The sequence below is a fragment of the Bos taurus genome, chromosome 8 (assembly GCF_002263795.3).
Source record: "Bos taurus isolate L1 Dominette 01449 registration number 42190680 breed Hereford chromosome 8, ARS-UCD2.0, whole genome shotgun sequence".
NCBI lineage: Eukaryota > Metazoa > Chordata > Mammalia > Artiodactyla > Bovidae > Bos > Bos taurus.
This window is the reverse complement of record NC_037335.1, coordinates 97,252,950-97,268,146: the sequence shown is the minus strand read 5'-3', so window position 1 is coordinate 97,268,146 and position 15,197 is coordinate 97,252,950. Positions and strand designations below refer to the sequence as shown.

General features: G+C 45.3%; 1 long non-coding RNA gene across 1 annotated transcript in view; it reads right to left on the bottom strand.

Annotated features, from left to right (window-relative positions):
* Positions 1-15,197, bottom strand: part of LOC107132732 (uncharacterized) — a 55,175-nt gene that overhangs the window by 3,907 nt on the left and 36,071 nt on the right. The window contains exons 5-7 of the long non-coding RNA XR_001500912.3: positions 4,353-4,421; positions 4,082-4,194; positions 2,898-3,057 (exon numbers count right to left, since the gene is read on the bottom strand). This is a non-coding gene — a long non-coding RNA (uncharacterized lncRNA). The remainder of the gene's footprint in view (positions 1-2,897; positions 3,058-4,081; positions 4,195-4,352; positions 4,422-15,197) is intronic.

The window sequence follows — 15,197 nt, the reverse complement described above, 5'->3', positions numbered from 1 at the left end:
TCGGGCCCCAGACATTTCACTCTGGAGAGGGGAATGGGGTAGGGGTGGCCACATGGGCGGGTGGACAGGCGGCACCCCTTCCCATCCCAGCCAGCAGCAGGCAGGCCTGTGGGGAGGCGAGCGGGAGTCCAGAGGGCGGGCAGCTGTGACCACAAGCCAGGCATCTTTCTGGCCACAAGGTCTGGCAAAGGGCAACCAGACTGCCTTCTCAGACTGCAAAGAGAAGGCGTCTCTTCATCTCAGAGGAATTCCTGCCTAGTGCCACTGGTCTATTCCCAGACTCGCCAAACATTGGAGCAGGAAGGGGTTTCCTGAGGTCAGCCAGCGGGACCTTCCATGTGTGGGGAGGAGAGGAAGGTCACCCAAGTCGGGAAGGTGTAAATGAGACCAGAACCTGGGTGCTCCCACACCAATGCCTAGTCCCATGGCCTTTGGGGGAAGTAGCAGAGACTCAGGTCAGGTCTCCATGACTCTGGCTCTGTTCCCAGCTAGCAGTTCTCTAGAAGCATCCTTCAGCTTGTAGATTCTATAGTTCTGAGACAGAGGGTGACCGGCACGCACCCGGGTGTGCATGTGTATCTATTCATTCAACAGTAAATATTTATCGAGGGCCTTGGGCCAGGCTCCACTTCAGGCCCTGGAGATAAAGCTGTCCACAAAAGAGATGAAGCACCTCCTCTTGGGGGGCTGACATTCCAGAGAAGAGACTTACAGTCTTCGGGGGTCTATGTAGAAGGACCCTCGTGTATCGCTGGTGCCCAGAGGCTGGTAGTTCGGAAACGTCCCATCCGTACCATTAAGAGCCACACCCTTCTCCCGGCTTCCTTGTGCATCTCAGCAAACTTGGACAAATCTTGTGAAAGCATTTCCTGGGCCCTCACCCCACACCCTGAGCCCCTGCTCCCACAGCACCCCAGACTGCTTCGTCTGACAAGCCTTGCAATCATTGATTCTGTTTGCTGACTGTGTGAACAACCTGAAAAGAGCCTGCATCACTGTCTCCTCTGGTCCCCAGTGCCTGGGAGACAGGAGTTCCCTAGAACCTCTTGTTGAATACAAGTCTGATTGAATGAAACCATTGATTCTGAGCTCTGATCGCTCATCTGGAAAAAAACAGGCGATCACTATCTGGATGACTCCTGACTGTCCCACAGATCAGATGAGACAGGAGACGAAAGGACCTTGGAACTAGCAGGCTGTTCTGCCAGCAACAGTTCTTATTATCCCCCATAAAAACGGCACCATTAAGTGCCTCTCTCTGGGAAAGGACTGAGAAGTGGTGCTCCTGGCACCGGCGGGGAGCGTATGCTGGTGCAGGAGCGGCACATGTGCACACAAGGCCCAGGGATGCTATGAGGAGGACAGGCCGCCTGGGCCAGCAGGGCCCTGCTGAGTCAGCCCATGTCAGAGGGCAAAGGGGAGGAAGGGAAAGAGAGCAGGCACCGAGTCCCCATGGCCACCCATCCATCTGTCTGCTGCAGCCAGTAACCTCCAGCAGGACGGAAGCACTGCCCGGCCGTAAATGACTGCTGGCTCCAGGCTGGCCACCCGCCCTGGCTGCCCGCACGGAAGGGCCGGACTTTACCCAGCAAATCGGGAAGGAACTGGAACCTCTGAACTTGGGACTTGGGCTCCGTCGATAAGGCCAGTGGACAAACAGAGGGCAGGGGCTGAGGTTCCCCTTTATACACACAGAAGCCCGGCTCCAGGCTGATACTGCCGAGATCTTTGCCCTTTAGTTCAAACAGGAAATCTTAAAATGGAAAATGAGCTGCGTAAGGAAGGGGCGCGGCCACCAGCTCACAGGGAAGACGGAGCAGGTTGTTCCCAATAGAGCTTTGAAAGGGGAGGGATTCAGCCAGCCAGGGGTGTCTGGGGGACAGAGAAAGTGGCGCTGGGCAGGTGAGAGCAGCCTCAGACTGTCTTCCTTGTGGCATACGAGGCCGCTGGAGGGCCAGGGAGAAGCAGAAGGCTCATCTGAGCCACAGTATACCACCTCTTCCACATGGGGCTTGTGGGGCTTGAGTTCACCCATAGGAACCTCAGTTTCTCCATCCATAAATTGGGCTAGTAATGCCATCCCCATCAGAGAGCAAACAAAAGGATCCAAATGAAGGCATGAGTGTGTGCTGCAAACTGCAATGGGCTTGACTGGCATCCTGGCAGAGCCCCCCCGCAGCCCAACCACCACCAACACACACACACCCCTGCATCCCACCAGCCCCCAAAGGTATTTCACAATTGAGAGGGGAAATCCCAAATAATATCTCCTGCTCCCCAAGCCACCCCCATCCACCCCCGTGGTAGCAGTTCAAAGAAGAGAAAATTGAGAGAAGATAAATAATTAGAGAACCCCAGCAGTCTCCCTGCTGAGGTTTCCAAGTAATTATTCATCTGTAAATTACCCCCTCTCGCCTTAATTCTATCTCCAGATCCTTTTGACAAGGTAAATTCATTTATTTACATCTCTAACTATCCTGCTTTGGTAAACATTCCAACAAGCTTGGATGGCCCATTAAAGAAACAAAAAGTTGGAAGAAGTAAGGCCGACAGGAGAGAGAGAGAGAAATTAACTCGTGGTCATTACTGGCACTTACAGAATTAACCTTGGAGGGTAATTAATGAAGACTCCAAGCCAAGGCAAACCTCATCCCCTGCCAAAAGGGAGCCCGTCACGGCGGGGTGGGAGCTGCCGGAGGCCCCTGTTCTACTTGGCCCATACCTCCCACCAGCAGTAGGGCTGGAGGGGAGATGACTGGAAGGTTCCAGGCACGGGGGTGGGCTGCACTTTCATTTTCAGGAAGAACACTCCTTATCTGGTGAAGTCACTTCCTTCTCATTCACCGACCCCCAACCCTGCCAGACCACCCCCTGCCAAGGCCTGGCCACTTCCGGACCTGGCACATTTTAGCTGCTGAATGCATGGGTCAATGTACTGTTCATCCTGGTGTCTGAAGGCATGTCAGATGTGTTCAGTTCCACAGCTGCCCCTCTGATGAAGGCCACCATCCTCCTTTGCCTAGACCAGTCCTCTCAGCCTCCACACAGAATTACCTCCTAAAAAGCAAACCAAAAAAAATCCAGCAAGGTAATACACTTCAGTTCTGATCACCAAGGAGAAAGTCATGGTTAAGACAGGGATCTCTGGGTGATTCTCCAGTGCTTAGGTGGTTAGGGTTTTGCAGGAGGTCCAGTGGTAAAGAATCCGCCTGACACAAGAGACGTGGGTTTGATCTCTGGGTAGGGAAGATCCTCTGGAGAAGGATATGGTGACCCACGCCAGTATTCTTGCCTGGAAAATTCCATGGACAGAGGAGTTTGGTGAGCTACAGTCCATGGGGTCACAAAGAATCGGACACGACTGAGCATGCATGAACCATATCCAGTGCTTAGGGCTCAGAGCTTTCACTGCTGGGGCCCAGGTTCAATCCCTAGACAAGGAAGTAAGATCCCGCAAGCTCTACTGCCAAAAAACAGACAAAGATCCCTGGGCTTGAAGTCTCGGCCTTAACAGACCATCTGTGAGGCCTCGGGTAAGTTACTTGACATCTCTGAACCTTAGCTTCCTCTTCTAAGAAGAAAATAGCAATAGTATCTATTTCTTTACAGTTGTTGTTTGTGTTATAAGTTAGTGAAGGGATGCTGAGCACTTAATAAATATTAGCTATCAGCAGCAGCACGATTATTATTGTCATCAACATCACTGCTTAAAATGCCTTCACTGTTTTCCCATTGTCTTTGGATTAAAAGTCAAGCTCTTTAGCTCAGCACCTGGACCTGCTGGCCTCCCAGCCTCAGTTCTCACTCCTTCCCCACTCTTTCTAGTCCAGCCACAGAAATCCTTGTTGTTCAGTCGCTAAGTCGTGTCTGACTCTTTGTGACCCCTTGAATTGCAGCACGCCAGGCCTCCTTGTCCTTCAAGAAGTCTTTGCAATTTCCCAAATTCTCCTTTCTCTCTCCACCTCAGCTCTCTGCCTTGGCTGCTTTCTCTGCCTCCCAGGACCCAGACACGCACACATAACAAACCTAGAGAAAGTAAAAGGCTCCATCCCATAAAGAGGATCCATCCTCAGAGACTTACCCAGATTTGGGCAGAGAGTATGTGCAAAGCGGAGTTGGACCTTGAAACCAGCCTTTCTACATTTGTTGTCTTCTAAAGAGAGCTTTCCAGTTGCTTTGCAATATCCAACAATTCTATGAAAAGAGAAGGTAGATATGACCACCTCCACCTGAAAATGAAGGGACTATGGTCCACAGAAAGCCAGTGCCTTGCCTGCGCTCACTGCTTAGCAGCTGTAGGAATAGTATTTTCAGTCATCCCAAACAGCAGAATGGAGAGAAAGAACACCCACCTGAAGGTAGACCTGAGTTTGCATCCCCAAGAAGACCATGGACAAACTTTCAGCTTCAAGTTTCTTCATCTACAAAGCAGAGATAAGAATGATTCTTTTGCAGGATGCTTTGGAAAGATGATTGAGATACCTGCTGTAAAAGAAAAGGGCTCAGCCTATTGGAAACAAGAGCAGAGGCATGAGAGGAGAGGGGGGCTGCATGGAGGGATGTGGAAGTGGCCAGAGGAAAACAGGAGAAGCAGCCTCTGCCTTCATCCCTGGGCTCAACCACCTTCACTGTCTTCAGTTCACTCTCAAAGGTCAAGGGCAAATGGCATCCTTGGCAGAGAGGCAGGGGGCAGTTAAGACCAGAAGTAGAGGCAAGATTGGGGTTGGGGACACCAGTCTGGGGGAGCCAGCATCCACGAGGAAGCCACAGTGATGGGACTGGGTGCAACTTCCTAGGAGAATGCTAAAGACGGAGGCCGCAGGCACACCTGGGGCCAGGAGGCAGGAGAGACTTGGAAAGGGCAGGGGCCTAAGACACAGCAATGATTTTGGAATTGTTACCATGACCACCAGCCCAGAAGTAGCAGTTCTATTTAATCCACATTTTCTTTCTTCCAAGTGTTTTCTAAGAGAGTTTTGCTTAAAAGAACAAATGATCCCACCAATGCTATGATTCATGTTAGGGGAAAGTAAGACAAGTTCACTTCACCGTCCAACTAGGACATGGATTTCTCAGAACAAGGTTTAGATCCAGAGCCTGGCCCAATTATCTGGCCCCAGCCTCAATATAGTGAATGAATGAAGAAATTAAAGAAGAGTGAACACTAGGATTAAAAGGGGAAATACCTAGAGAGCCCTTAAGTTCATATTTTCTTCGTATGAATATTATTGTAGTTATATAATAACAATAATAATCTGATTATTATTATTATTTTACCTTATTTTCCAAATTACAGAGTAAGCTATTACATGAATAGAAAAACAGTTTTGAGTTAAACTAACCTGAATTAACTCTTGCCTTTTCTGCTTACTTCCCTGAGCCTCAATTTTCTTGTCTGTTCAATAAATATTGTTTTTTATTTGGAATCAGAATTGGGAAGATTCAAGATTATGTATATAAAGGGCCAGCCATATGTTTTTCACTTAAAACATGAAAACTTGTCTTCCAAACCATAAATCAAGTCCAACAAAATTCACAAGCACAGCACATATGCTGCATTCTCTGACCACAGAGCAATTCAGTTGAAAATAAATAATGAAAAGATAACAAAGAATCTTATGGTTTTGGAAATTTATGAGCATACTTCTACAGAAGTCAAAGATCAAAGAAAGAATTAAAGTAGAAATTAGAACATAGATAGAACTGGTTGTCAATGAAAACGTTATATATCAAAATGGATTGAACACAGCTAAATCAACACTCAGTGAGGATACGTAACCTTAAATGATTAGTTGAGCAAAGAAGAAAGGTTGAAATGCCATGAGCTAAATACTTAATTTAAGGATTAAAAAAACAACCACAGGATAAACCCAAGGAGAGCAGACATAGGAAAGAAATGAAAATAAGAGCAGAAATTAATGAAGTAAAAGATAAAAATAAGATAGCCCCAACAGAAATTGATTTTTTATGAAGTCTAATAAAACTGATAAACTTTCAGTGAGAATGGTCAAGAAAAAAAATGACAAGGCTTAAATAAATAAGATTAAGAATAATAAAAGGGGGAAATCATGGATAGGTAGAAATTAAAAAGATGAGTCATGTGGATGTGAGAGTTGGACTATAAAGAAAGCTGAGCGCTGAAGAATTGATGCTTTTGAACTGTGGTGTTGGAGAAGACTCTTGAGAGTCCATTGGACTGCAAGGAGATCCAACCAGTCCATCCTAAAGGAAATCAGTCCTGAATATTCATTGGAAGGACTGATGCTGAAGCTGAAACTCCAATACTTTGGCCACCTGATGTGAAGAACTAACTCATTGGCAAAGACCCTTGGAAAGATTGAAGGCAGAGAGATGACAGAGGGTGAGGTGGTTGGATGGCATCACCAACTTGATGAACATGAGTTTGAGCAAGCTCCGGGAGTTGGTGATGGACAGGGAATCCTAGCGTGCTGCAGTCCATGAGGTTGCAAAGAGTGGGAAACGACTGAGGGACTGAACTGAATGGAAGAAGACGAGAAATACTCTGAAAAACTTTCTGCCAATAAATGTAAAAATAGACAAGCTAGAAAAGCATAATCAGGGAATTCCAAAGCAGTCCAGGGGTTAGGACTCTGCATGGGTTCCATCCTGGTTGAAGAACTAAGATCCCTCATGCTGCACGGTGTAGCCAAAAAAAAAAGTGTAATCAACCAAAATTGTCTGAAAAATTAGAAAACCTGGCTTTTCCTTTAACCATTGAAGATATTAAATCTATAATTGAAAACCAACCCATAAAGAACTGACAGGCCCACTGGTCGCAAAAACAAGCTCTAACTTAATACTGAGAACAGGTAATTACAGGAAATTCTCTGGTGGTCCAGTGGTTAGGAGTCTGTGCGTCCACTGCAGGGGCAAGAATTCCATCCCTGGTCAGGGAACTAAGACCCCTGAACAATATATTAGCAAGTAAACTCCAGAAATTATAAAGAAAGATCATATACATGACCAAATGTGGTTTATCTAAGAAATGCTATGCTGGCTTAAAGTAGATATTTATTATGCTGCTGCTACTGCTGCTAAGTCGCGTCAATCGTGTCCGACTCTGTGAGACCCCATAGACGGCAGCCCACCAGGCTCTGCCGTCCCTGGGATTCTCCAGGCAAGAACACTGGAGTGGGTTGCCATTTCCTTCTCCAATGCATGAAAGTGAAAAGTCAAAGTGAAGTCGCTCAATCGTGTCCGACTCTTAGCGACCCCATGGACTGCAGCCTACCAGGCTCCTCCGTCCATGGGATTTTCCAGGCAAGAGTACTGGAGTGGGGTGCTGTTGATTTATTATGCTACTCATCGTCATAATGCATTAAGTGAGAGAAATCACAATATCATATGAGGAGACACAGAAAACTCTCTAAAACTTCAACACTAGTAAGTGTTTGGGGAAAAAAAAAAAAACTAGCAAACCAGAAATAGAAAGAAATTTCCTTAACTTGAAAAAAGGATATTTACAAAAATCCAAAATAAATATCATACTTGATGGTGAGTTATTAGAAGAATTTCCTTTACAATCAGCAAAGAAGTAGCTATTTTGGTTTAAATTTGATTTCTTTTAGAGGTCCTACCTCATGCAATTAGACAATACAAATTTTTTTAAAGTATAAAAATTATCTTTATTCCCAAATTATATGAATATCTACCAAAAAAATCAATGAAAACTATGAATTATTAGAAATAACAAGAAATTCAGAAAAATTGTTATCAAACAAAACTCAAAAAATTTCATTTAAAATAATTATACTTTTATAACCCAACACTCGTCAGTTGAAAATACAATTTAAAAAATACAATTTACCATGATAGCAAAAATGATTGTAACAAAAATTGTGCAAATCTTTATGAATAAAGCTATAAAACTTATTAGATGACATTTTAAAATATTTAAATGGAAAGAGAGAGTTCATAGATAAGAGACTATGTTCACAGATAGAAAGTTTCCATAGATTGATGTCAAACATCCCCAAACTTATCTACAGATTCAATACAATTGAAATCAAAATACCAGCAGAGTTCTCAAGGGACCTTGAACATCTCATTCGAAATGTATGACCACAAGCAAAAGGCCAATAGTAATTGAGACAATTCTGAAGAATAACAAATAATAAAACTTGCCTTTCCAAATACCAGAGCTTATTATAAAATTATGAAAGTATGGAGGGGACACATCTATACCTATGGCCAATTCATACTGATGTATGGCAAAAACCACCACAATATTGTAAAGTAATTATCCTCCAATTAAAATAAATAAATAAAATTATGAAAGTTAAGATAGGACACTATCCACATGTGGAGAGACATATATGCCAATTGGGAGATAACAGAGCCTAGAAACACACCTATGTAGAGTGAAAAAGTTGGCTTAAAGCTCAACGTTCAGAAAACGAAGATCATGGCATCCGGTCCCATCACTTCATGGGAAATAGATGGGGAAACAGTGGAAACAGTGTCAGACTTTATTTTTGGGGGCTCCAAAATCACTGCAGATGGTGACTGCAGCCATGAAATTAAAAGACACTTACTCCTTGGAAGGAAAGTTATGACCAACCTAGATAGCATATTCAAAAGCAGAGACATCACTTTGCCAACAAAGGTCCGTCTAGTCAAGGCTATGGTTTTTCCTGTGGTCATGTATGGATGTGAGAGTTGGACTGTGAAGAAGGCTGAGCTCTGAAGAATTGATGCTTTTGAACTGTGGTGTTGAAGAAGACTCTTGAGAGTCCCTTGGACTGCAAGGAGATCCAACCAGTCCATTCTAAAGGAGATCAGCCCTGGGATTTCTTTGGAAGGAATGATGCTAAAGCTGAAATTCCAGTACTTTGGCCACCTCATGAGAAGAGTTGACTCATTGAAAAAGACCCTGATGCTGGGAGGGATTTGGGGCAAGACGAGAAGGGGACGACAGAGGATGAGATGGCTGGATGGCATCACTGACTCGATGGACGTGAGTCTGGGTGAACTCTGGGAGTTGGTGATGGACAGGGAGGCCTGGCGTGCTGCGACTCATGGGGTCGAAAAGAATCGGACACGACTGAGCGACTGAACTGAACTGAACTGAACTGAAAATAGCAAAGACTTTCATGGCAGGTCAGCAGGTAGACATGGACTATTCGATAAACGGTCATGGGATGATCAGTTGTGCACACAGAAGGTGTAACAAAAGTCTTGATATCTAAGTCACCCTTACCAAAAAACCAGTTTTGGGTATTTTAGTGACTAAAATGAAAAGCAAAACTTTACAATGTTTTACCAAAAAAATATAGAATGTATTATTGATGGTTTCAGGGTAGAGAGGGAATTCTTAGATCGGAGACACTAAAAAAGCATTAGCCTTTATCAAATTGATATGTTCAACAACTTCTGTCCCTCAAAATACAATACAGAAACGTGAAAAAGCAAAAACTGGGAGAAAATATTTACAACGCTAGCCAAGGAATGGTAGTTGGAGCATATACAGTACCATTATATGGTAACTTTGTGTATCAAAGTTATACAACCATGCTTATCTTTAAATGGCAGATGTCTCTTTCTCTCTTTTTGTTTTTGGTAGTTTCTAATTTTCTACAATGAACATGTATGTCTTTTATAATCAAGGAAAGAAAGAATAAATACTTTATTTAACAAGACAGACCCCCTAATTGTGAGGGTAAATACCAGGCAGCTGAAAGGAGAAAGAAAAAACAAAACAAAACCCACGAGGTATAAAAATAACTTTCCCTGGGTTTGATCTTCCAGCAACAAGCTACAATCTCAGGAACTCTTTCTCCCCTGAGCTTTTCTGAGTCCCATGCAACAAAATAAGGCAAAATGTGCCCGTGGAATTATATTGTTCTCAGGTAGAAAAGAGAAACCTTTTGTGCATTTAAAGGAAAAAAGCATACTGGTCCTCCCAAGTCTTATTTTTAGTTTTACTATAATTCGGTCTCCCAAAGGCTCTGCAGCCAAGTGAACTCGGAAAGTTTGTTTTTCATTCTTGAAGCGTCATTTGTTGCTCTGCTTCGTGTGGCGGTGAGTGCCATGCAGCCTCACTGCAGGCAGGGACTTCCCTGGAGATTAGTGTGTTCCCTGGCATTCCTCTGATTTGGCCCCAGCCCCTAGCTGGCCTCCACAATTGCTACATTATTTCCTGGGAGGAGATTCAGAACTTGGAGCAGTAAGGGGATGAGAGCAGCGGAGAAGCTCAGCTGGGACTGTGGTCCCCCTGATACAGCCCTCAAAACCCAGACACCAAGAGGTGAGTAGTCTGCCTTTTGTCGCCCACGGGGAACCCGGTATGGAACCAGATGCCACAGGCTGTGACCAGCTTGGCCTCAAGCCTTGCCCTGACATGCCCAGATGCTGTCTTTTAGCCCCTTGGTGACATCCCGCCTACCCAGATGCCAAGAGGCCTTAAAAATCTTCTCGTGGGCAATGTATGGAGAGAGGAGGACGAGTTGGAGAAGGAAAGGAGAAAGGAGACAAGAAGAGACTTATCTCCGTAATAACAGCCAGTGCCTTCTGCGTGCCAGACTTTATCCCAGACAATTTACTCTACAGTATATCATTTAATCCTCAAAGCAACACAATGGATTCGGTAGCTGGTTTTGTTTGGTTGGTTTTGCCTGTTTTTCAGAGAACAAAACTGAACTTCACAATGTTTATGCATCTTGCCCATGTCGTTTAGTCACTCAGTCATGTCTAACTTTTGTGACCCCACGGACTGCAGCACACCAGGCTTCCCTGTCCTTCACTGTCTCCCGTATCTTGCTCAAACTCATGTCCGATGTATCGATGATGCCATCCATCTTGCCCGTAGTCATGTGCTATTAAGAGCAGGAAGTAGGACTTGACCCTGACATTATGTGTTTGGGCTTAAATCTGAGCTATGATTCCTTCTACTGACCCCTCCCCAAGCACCCATCACAGGTGCCTGGAGAGCTGAGGTTTTTCCTCCAAAACAGAAAAATAAAAATAAAAAGGTGTATGTGTGACCAGTTGTGTCTGACTGCGACACCATGGACTATAGCCCAGCAGGCTCCTCTGTCCATGGGATTTCCCAAAAGAATACTGGAGTGAGTTTTCATGTCCTTCTCCAGGGGATCTTCCCAACACAGGGATCAAACCTACATCTCTGGTGTCTCCTGCATTGGCAGGGGGAATCCTTACCACTGAGCCACCGGGAAAGCCCACATGTGGCTTGGCTGCCCCCAAATATTCAGGGGCTCCCTGTTTCCTGAACTTATTTGTCAGGATTCCATATCTACCTCTACAGTCTCTCCCCAAGATGACCCCTGCCCATCTACCCAAATCCCAGGTCTGTGCAGGATGGCTGGTCCCCACCTTGGGCCTCCACCCTTCCAAGTTCAAGGCTGTCTCTGGTTTTAATTGCCAGGTAGCTTCTCTCCTTTCTCCAGTTTCCTGGAATGACTTCTTTTCAGCCCAATAAGTCAAGAAGCCAATCATGGATTCCATTAAGTGCATTAACTCCTTCATTCAACCAGCAAATTTTCTTAAACAGCCACAATGTGACAGACCCTGTGATTTAAATCCTGAATAAATACTCCAGTGAAACTCATAGGGAAGTCGAGAAAGACTGTTCTGAAGATCTGGTGGTTGATCGGGGATCTTAAAGTTGAGCAAGAAAAGTTAACTAGAACAATTGGAGGAGGGGGTGTTACTAAGAGGATCAGACCAAAGGAACCACCATGAAACAACAGACAGACCAGAGACAAAATGTAAACTCGCTGTGGGAATAGGGCCAAGTTGTTCTACCAAGCTTTATGAATCTCAGTTACGAAATGATGTGTGTGTGTGAGTCGCTCGGTTGTGTCTTGTGACCCCAGGGGATGTAGCCCACCAGGCCCCTCTGTCCGTGGAATTCTCCAGGCAAGAATACTGGAGTGGGTTGCCATTCCCTTCTCCAGGGCATCTTCCTGACCCAGGGATGGAACCCGGGCCTCCTGCATTGCAAGCAGATCCTTTGCCATCTGAGCCACCAGGGAAGCCCTACTAGATAATAGAGTGTCATTATCCAGTCAACTCCAGATCCCTGATGTCACCACCATCTGTTATCCCTGCCCAAACCTCCACTGAAGAAAGGGACTTCACTTGTCTTGCTCACTACTCTATCTGTAGCACTGAAAAAAGTGCTAAATTGGGAGTATTTGTTGAATGAATATCTAATGGCTTTACTCATCTGCTAGACCAATGGTTCTCAAAGTCTGATTTTCTAAGCAATGGTGGCCTGGATCTTGCTAGAAACACAAATTCTCAGGCCACATCCTAAGCCTACTAAATCAGGAACTCTAGAGTGGGGGCCAAGGAATTTATATTTTTCACAAGACCTCTCCCCACCCCCACCCCCACCCCCACCGTGACTCTGGTGCCCACTTGACTTTGAGAAAACACTGATCTAGAGATGAGCTCCTAGAGTGCAAAGGCTGGCTTATTGAGTTCTAAGCACACAGTGCTGAGCAAGCGTATCAGCTCTAAAAATTGGTTGTCCTTCCCAGAACTCACATTCCAAGCAAAATTCAAGCCAACCTGAAGAATGTCAGAACCATACCCACTCAGGGAACAGGGCCTCCTCCCTTCACCAGCCCCCAGAAAGATGCTCCTACCTTTGCCAAGGATGCCCTTCCCTTCTAGGTGCAATCAAAAGAAAGAAAGAAAGTCAAGTCACTCAGTCATGCCCAATTCTTTGCAGCCCCATGGACAGGATCCTCCATCCATGGGATTTTCCAGGCAAGAATACTGGAGTGGGTTGCCATTTCCTTCTCCAGGGGATCTTCCTGACCCAGGGATTGAACCCAGGTCTCCCACATCGTAGGCAGATGCTTTACCGTCTGGGCCACCAGGGAAGTCTCCTTCTGGGTTTCCCAATGATCTAGTGGTTAAGAATCTGCCTGCCAATGAAGGGGATCCAGGTTCAATCCCTGTTCCAGGAAGACTCCACATGCCTCAGGGAAGCTAAGCCCATATCCCACAACTACTGAGTCCTAGCACCCTAGAAACAAGACACGCCACTGCAATGAGAAACCCATGCACCACAACGAAGAGTAGCCCCTGCTCGCCACAACAAAAGAAAGCCCAAGTACAGCAACGAGGACCCAGCAGAGTCAAAAAATTAAAATATTTCTATTTTTAAAAGTCTCCTCTGGAAAGACTTTGAAAGCAATTCCTAGAAATGATCTCTTGATGTGTTAGAGTAGACCCTTCATTATGGGCAGCATCCCATGGAGGCACATAAATTAATTTAGAGGCATGTCCCTTTAGACATGCACCGTCCAACATGGAAGCCACACATGTGGGTATTGAGCACTGCCAATGGGATTAGCACAAATCAAGATGTGCTATGGGTGTAAAATCCACACCTGATTTGAAAAAAGAAAATTGTAGTAGGAATAAAAGAGCGTAAATTATCTCATCAACAACTTTTATAGTGACTACATGTTGAAATGATAATTTTGGGATATATTGGGTTAAATAAATGTATTCTCAAATTAATTTCACCTGTTTCAGCTTTCAGATGACGTTATCCTATATGGCTCACTTTTTTTTTTTTTTTTTGGCTGCTCTGGGTCTTGGATCTACATTGCTGCCTGCGGGCTTTTCTCTAGTTGCAGAGAGCGGCAGCTACTTTCTAGTTGTGGAGCATAGGCTTCTCATTGCAATAGCTTCTCTTGTTACGGAATATAGACTCTAGGATGTGCGGTCTCAGTAGTTGAGGCACATGGTCTTACTGGCCCTGCAGCATGTGGGATCTTCCTGGAGCAGGGATACAACTCATGTCCCCTGCACTGGCAGGCAGATTCTTAACCACTGGACCACCAAGGAAGTCCTGGCTCGCTTTTCTAGCTCTATTGGGCAGTACTCTCTGCTGCTGCTGCTGCTAAGTCACTTCAGTCGTGTCCAACTCTGTGTGACCCCATAGACGGCAGCCCACCAGGCTCCGCCGTCCCTGGGATTCTCCAGGCAAGAACACTGGAGTGGGTTGCCATTTCCTTCTCCAATGCATGAAAGTGAAAAGTGAAAAGTGAAAGTGAAGTCGCTCAGTCATGTCCTACTCTTTGAGACCCCATGGACTGCAGCTTACTAGGCTCCTCTGTCCATGGGATTTTCCAGGCAAGAGGGCTAGAGTGGGGTGTCATTGCCTTCTCTGGCAGCACTCTCTAGACATTCAGAATTCCACTGTGGTGAAGGCCAGGGCTCACTCACCTTTGGATCTCGACAACCATCCCCTCTGTGGCATGATTCCCCTCTGATCCTTAAGAAATGAGTGTAGAAAAGTGAAAGAATTCAAAACACCTCAAGGCTTAGAAACAACTGTTGATCTTCTTAAACATCGATGCATTGCTATCAACATCTGGGACCAATTCAGCTTGTTCCAACTCAAAGTCAAAGAAGGAGGACAAGCTTGGGAGTTTAAAGGCCCTGGTTCTGGGCTGACCCCCTAAGCAGCCAGATGATCTCATGAGCAACTCAGTCTCCTTCTGAACTCCAATAATTGCTGCTTTGCCCATTCCATGAGCTTTATGGGAGCTGAATGAGAAAACGAATGGGAGCCTACTGCAGAGCCTCTCAGCATTGGAGGCGTGTAAGACATTCCCCTCCATGCCTCCAGTTGTTGTCTGGCTTAGATTTTCTAGAAAGCTACAAAGTGTGCAGACATCGTGTTCCTAGGATTTATGGCTCGGTTTACAATGTTTTGGGTGAGGCCAGGAGCTTTACATGCACTATTTTTCTTTGTTTTAAAACTAAATTTGCTTTCTCTCAAAGAGAAGAATTCAAGAAGGAGGAGGAGACTACCAAGGTGGGAAAATCTCTGGCTCCCTTCCACTTGACCCAGACAGCGTATTTTGGTCTATGCCTAGGAAACGGGAAAGAAACTTGTCTTCTTCAAGTAGCAGGCTTTAGCCTCACTAGTATCAGGAAATCCAACAGTCTAGGAACTTCTCTGGTGGTCCAATGGCCAAGAACCCGCCTTGGAATGTAGGGGTCGTGGATTCAATCCCTGGTTAGGGAACTAAGATGCCATATGCCAAGGAGCAATTAACCGCTAGCGTGACAACTCCTGAACCTGTGGACCACAACCAGTCTGTGTGCCACAGTGAAAGATCCCACATGATACAACTAAGACCAGTGCAGCAAAATAAATAAATATTTTTAAAAATTCAACAGTCTAA